This window comes from Glossina fuscipes, unplaced genomic scaffold, assembly GCF_014805625.2.
Source record: "Glossina fuscipes isolate IAEA_lab_2018 unplaced genomic scaffold, Yale_Gfus_2 1, whole genome shotgun sequence".
NCBI classification, from domain to species: Eukaryota; Metazoa; Arthropoda; class Insecta; order Diptera; family Glossinidae; genus Glossina; species Glossina fuscipes.
The window spans coordinates 27,027,624-27,034,293 of record NW_023998415.1 but is presented as its reverse complement, the minus strand read 5'-3'; the positions used below and the strand labels follow the sequence as shown (position 1 = coordinate 27,034,293).

The 6,670-nt window shown below is 33.7% G+C and overlaps 1 long non-coding RNA gene across 1 annotated transcript; it reads right to left on the bottom strand.

The window, feature by feature from the left end:
* Positions 1–2,784: 2,784 nt before the first annotated feature.
* Positions 2,785–6,364, bottom strand: LOC119631951. The gene is made up of 4 exons (XR_005246727.1): positions 5,208–6,364; positions 5,078–5,151; positions 4,136–4,190; positions 2,785–2,994 (listed from the first exon to the last, which is right to left on the bottom strand). It is a non-coding gene; the product is annotated as an uncharacterized LOC119631951 (long non-coding RNA).
* Positions 6,365–6,670: the final 306 nt, after the last annotated feature.

Genomic DNA, 6,670 nt, shown 5'->3' with positions numbered 1-6,670 from the left:
AAAAAAATATTTTTATATTTATTCTAAAGCAGAAATTCTTTTCTCTCATGCGTCTGCTGCTTTCCATACACACGCACACACACTCTGCTTTTCTTAATAGAAAATATACCACACATTAGGCACTTTTATCCATCTGTACCGCTTTAAAACCTAACATCAACTGAATGCTGGAAACAAATTCTGCATATAACTGTTAGGCGGACTATATGGTAAATAGCAATATACGGTGCTATATTATATGTTATGTTATGTGGGCAAGGCGAAATGCTAAACGAAAGCTTTCTAGCTTCGTTTCTCTCTCTCTTCTATATAACATTTACTTTTCTATTTCCACTTTTTCCCTTTTCGTTTTCGTTGTTAAGGGTGAAAGCAACAAAACTAAGTGTTTAATTAATTTCTTCTTTCAATTTTTATATATTACGCTCCTTCAAATTAACTAAGTGACGAGCTTTATTAATCTTAAAGCAAATCTCTTTCTTATTCATCATAAGATTTTCACATTTTCTCATTGTTCGCACTTTTCAAATTAATTTGTCTTGCAAATGCGTGCATAACATGACGTATGAGTTATATGTAAATAACATCAAAATCATAAATATATATATATATATGATCACTTACATTGATTGATTAAGACCATGATTTTCTCTTTTCGCATAGGTTCTACATAAACGTGCGTTTATTCCTTCATTCTTCAATCTGTTGTCGACTTGCTGCGTTTATCGAAAATCTCCATTTTCATTTGAGAGAGATCTTAGCCCGAATTCCCTTCGCACATCTTTTCATGTTTTAATTGCCGCTATTATCATAAAACGTGTAACAGCGTCAATGCGCGCTGAGCGCATTGTTAAAAGCAAAGCGATCTGTTCAAAAATCTATCCATTAAAAAAAAAATGCTGTCATTTTTGTTGTTTGCCTTACATAGGTGTATCCGTAATCAATTTTAGGCTCGTCTGTTTTAATCACGTGAAGAGATATTCCTGAAAATACTAGTAGATAAGTATTTTATAAAATGCAGCTTTTCGTGTTTCGAGAATATCTAGAGGTCAGAGAGATTTCATTGAAGGGTATTGCGTTGCGAAACAATATAAGTTGCATTTTTGATAATAAAAATCTCAAAGGATTAATGCAGAGTGAGAAGTGACAAAGTGCTGTATCCATGATTCAGAAAACAAGTCTAAAACTTTGGTGAGTAATGTGCAAACAACATTGCTTTGCTAACAGTTTGGCGCGGCGGACGGAATTCGGTATGTGTGTGTAACACTACATTCACCCAGTAAGACTTAGTCTTATTTTAAGACCTTATCGCTCGAATAATACACAAAAAGACGAAGAGGTGCTCACTCTTAGTTGGATCCATTCACGGTTTTCTGAAGTGTGCATTCATTTTTACTTCAAATTATCCAAGAAAATATGTTAGATACCAGCTAGACCTTTGCTCTTCTTTTCCTTTCTTTTCCTTACGTTTGTGTGTTTATTTATTCGTTAATTGTTGCGACAAAGAATCTTCCTGCCAATTTGCTTGTGTGTCTGTCTGCCGTGTCAGCTGCTTGGCCGACTTTCTATGTAGGCGTCTGTTCGTTTGTTCTATCCATTAGACTGCTGTCCGTCTGTTAGTATTCGTTTCTCTTCTTTTTTTTTTTTAGTTCATTCTACAATGCTTTATGTCTCGGACTACATCCATGCGTTCCGTTTTGATTTATAAACTTAATCGCCCGCCTAATTGTCTAAGTCTCCACTTATCCTTTCATTTATTAGTCTATTCGTACAGGTGTTTTCCTGCCACTAAGATCTTTCTTTCATCGAAAAACAGATTTGTCGATTTTCTGTACATTTATTCATTTCATGCAACAATTCGATTCGTTCATATGTCCGTTTCTGACGTTGCCTTCCTCTCTAATCGATTCGGGGTTTTGCAATTCTATTTTTTCGTGTTTATTCGGAAGTTGGCGTTTTCGTCAATTCATTCGTTAAAGTCAGGGTAATGTCAACAACAAATATCAAAATCAGAGATCGTTGAAATTGTAAATCGGTCATCAAATACATTAAGATTTCGCACGGATAGATCTTTTCTAGACTCCGAAACTCTACTCCGTAAAAAATTGGAAACACACACACACACATTTAATTAAAAAGCGGCTGTGGAAAATGCGAGAAAGTTGCGAATTGAAAATCAATTCGTATTCGTATGCAAGTCATTTGCAAAACAAAAAAAAGGATGTAAATTAGTTTCAATACTTGTGAACGGTCAAGTTACGCAGCCAAACACTGCTAAGGATATGAGTCAAATGTACAAAAATTTACTTAAATTTATAAAACTTACGCTTGGGAAGACTGTCCCCTATCAAAGGCCAATTCAGAATTGCGTCAACTTTTTGCTTTTCAAAGATTGATAAGAAATCGGATAAACTTATACGATAAAGGCTGTAGGCGTGTCTTTTGTAGCAGCTAAAGCATTAATACCAATGTTTTTCGATTTGTAAGTTTTATATTTATTTTATATTCATAAAGATAAAGATTGCATACAATTTGTGCTCACTTAGAGCAAGGTCACGCGCTACCAATAGCGATAATGTATCGATAAGAAATTGATGTCTGCTCTTATCCAGCAAAGTTGTGAAAGCGAGTATAGTTCCCCAGTACTTCAGGCGATAAGTGTTAGTATCTTGAGCGAAAATCTTGATTCTTCGGTTAGACCCACCCGTCTGGTGATGGTATTGTTTAATGCATTTTGGAAATTTTGGATCATGACTTTCGTCACGTTTATATAGATGAGTTTATTCGGGCCGGAAGGTCTTTGATTGAAATTCTGCACATTTTCTTCATAAAGCGAAAGCAGTACTGACAGTACGCAGATCAAATAATTTCCATTTCCATTGACTTTCCATTGCGGCTCTTTTTAATTTATTTCAAGTTCACGTTCCAATTTCGATAATATGATTGGTGCGTATGGACGGCGATGAAAAAACATCATCATAGTTGGATCAAGAAAAACTGAAATAATAAAAGAAAATTTTTGCAAACTTGAAATTGACAAAGCAATGTTAACTGCTTGCTCTGTCTGCGTATTAAACGCTAGCACTTGGATTGCATTCAGGGTTGAAAATGAGAAGGGCAATAGGAAGAATTGCTGTTTGGTTGAAATTATTTTGTATATGAAAGCAAAAAAATTATTTTATTTTTGGCTTTTTTTTCTTTCTTGTTTTTTTTTTTTTTTTTGCGTATGTGTGTGTGTATATATATATATGTACCGAAAGAAGCATTTAGTGTTGAATGTTACATAATTTCAAGTAGGTCAATGCCATACGTAAGCCAATGAATCGACCAGATAGACAACTAATATGTTACAGTTGTTTTTACTGCATAAGCGTAAGAGACTCTTGCACATGCACTTTATGTTAAACAGCAATCAAGCAAACATAGCTGGAAAAAAGCGCGCTTAGCTAGTTATCAAGTTATCTTTAGAATTTTATATATATATATATATATATATATATATATATATATACATGTAAATATATTTGCATATATATGTATATATATATATATATATAAATATATATACAATGTATAATGGGCCACTTTGAGACGTTTGCATTACGTATATAGCATAAATTGTCTAATGACGTCATTATATATGTACTCGTGTTAGCAACAGTTATGTTAAGGGTCCGCCTTAAAATAATGTTAAAATAAAAATGTAAATGTCAAAATGTAAATAATCAAAAGCTTTTCTCTCTATATCCTTTTCTCTTTTTTTCTCTTCGTTATTCCATCTGCCTATATGCATGCTTTCGTTTTGTTTTTAGTGCTGTTCTACTAAATTATCTTAAACTGTTTTATTTCTTCTAGTCAAGCTGCATATTGTATGCCATATGGTATGGCCTGTATAACCGTTAAAATACTCTGTAATAAATGGAACAGCGAACATATCGAGATATAAAGCCAATGTGAATGACATGCGAATCTAACGAACAAGCAAGCATAGCATAAACTATGTTGTTGTGGTCTGAGCAAAATAAGAAAAGTTAAAAAGGGAGTGTGATAGGTAGCGTTCAGGTGTATGCTATTTGAAAATAATAAATTTGCTAAAATCGTGTAACATACACATATATTTAAATAAATATATGCTTACATAGGACGTTGCATAAAATCAATACTAACGGTAGGAGATTGCTAAAAATAAATAACTAATGAGATAAAATTTATTTTATGATATTATATTTGCTTTTAGGAAAGAATTAAACAAATTTTAATAACAAATTTTTAAAGAATATTAAGAAATTTCAATTTTATTATTTAATTAATTTATTTGATTTTTGAAATTTCGTTATCGTATGCGATTCTATTACTTCTCATGAGTGACATATACGTGTTAGAAATCTCGAAATGTTTATACCCTTCAGTTTAATCGATGTGTCTGTCAGTCCATTTTTCATCTCTTCTTGAAACTTTTTTATCTTACGAAAATTAGTAGCAAAATTTCATAATTTCACAATTTTCTTCACCACATTAGGTTTGAAAAATAGGCATGGTTCTTTTGTAAACATGAGTTTAATTGCTAAAAATAATCAGCAAATATACTTAAAAAAAAAAAAAAAAAAAAAAAAAAAAAAAAAAAAAAAAAAAAAAAGTTAAGTGCAAATATTAAATAAGGCTTTAAAAACCTCTTCGACTACAACCGAGAAAAGACTTCCTGAAATCACTGACATTCTAAAGTCGCCAAAAGTTAGGGATGATTTTGTTACTCGTTATTTTTTTGCCAAATGATATCAATTAGTAGGCAACGTAGCGTAACTAAGCCGATATTTGATCTCCTGTTATAAAATTACCGCAATGTGGTAACAAGCCAATGAACTTCACATATGCACTTATGGTGCATTAGAGTTTGGACAAAAAACATAGTTAATTGTCCATTTAAACTAAGTACTATACACTATACTATGCTTAATAGTAGTACCGGTAGTTACGTCTTTGGCATCTAGGGTTTTATGTCAATAAATTAGTTCAAATTACGCTACAAAAAAGTGATTTTTTCGATTTTTACAATGTCTGTGAAACAATGATTTCTACTTACCGGGACGTCATGAAAACCATTATTATGCGAAAAAAGCCGATTGCGGTTCCTCTATCTTCTATCAGGTCAAATTGCTAAAAAGGAATATTGAATACAAGTTACGAAAGCATACGCATTGAAAAATACATACTTCAGTTCGTCGTGCTTGAGACAGGCATCACTCGTACACTCGGCATTCGTTACGCATTCAAAGACCAACGACAGTTCATCGCGTAAACGAGGTAGTCTTGAAATGGACATCCTGACTTTTATGGATTCTACAGCTTTTGTCTGTAAGGCATTAGGTTCAATTTTTTGCATACTTTTGCATTCTGGTTACCCATCCAATGAATTCCCTATGGATTTTGATGGACAAAGAGCATAAATCAACCGAACATAGCTAGACACCAAATCAGACTATGACTTCTCTGTCCTCTTTAGTGACTCGCAGGCCTGTGTAGTAAAACTTGTGTCTCCGTAGTAACTGAACTTCGAAGAGAAGTTTGCAAGCAGATGACTCCTGACACTCTTGATGACTTCTTCATGCCAGGATTCACATCGCTGATAAGACGGTCTTACGGAGAGGTAGACCAGCAAAAACCAGATACTCGTACAGCCGGACAGAAGAAAGAAGACACTTATCTTTGCCGCAATAAAAATGGAAACGCGAGAGAAGATAAGTTTCTGACTTAAATGTTTAGCGTACACCTTCCGCTGTATACACGACAAATCACGGGACGCAGATGTTTAGCGAGCATTCGCAGCGGCTGTGGTTACCTCAAGTGCGAGGGTATTATATAACTGGAGATGCAGGTAGAAGGGAGAGTTTGCACCCTAGTCATAGCTTCATATCTGGTGCTCCAGCTTTGGTATAGGGTTACCTTACAAACTAGGAAGCACTGGTAACTGCACGTTAATTATCCAATAAGCCTATGAATATCGTATTATGCAGCCTCGCTTCAGTGCGTAGACAGACATCAGTTCAATGGCGATCTCTTTATCCATCCATCAAGCTGTTTATCTTTCGCTCACGTCCTCTCTACGTCAGTATGGATCTTATTCCATACGTACACATCTGCCCGCCTATTCAGTGACCTTCTGTCTATCGCGTATTATCTGATATGCTTACGATTAAGCATATTTTACACGATTTTTGTATGGTTGCTGCAAGCGAAAACTCACCCCAAGCTAATGCGTTTATATAGCATACATAAATCGGAAAATGTTTTAAAATTTATCTCATTCGTGTATATATTCGTGTAGTGTTCATGCGTATAAAATTGATGTGAAATTCAGGAAATTAAAAATGTTGCCATTAAAGCTTAATCAACATTGCAGCTTCGTTTTTCATAACATTTCAACTTTTTCGTTTTGTTTATTTGTTTTTTGCTCCGCTCAACTCTGTCTGAACACCTACAGAAACACTGTCCTTGCATGTGCATGTGGTTGTTTTTATATGCACGTTAAACGTGATTGATTAATTTTTGTTTTTGGTTATTATGGTAAATATAGTAATAGGAAATTATATGTGTAAGGATAAAACTGTAAAAATAATAATATCAATAATAATAATAATAATAATAATAATAATAACAACAATAGCAATAACAACAC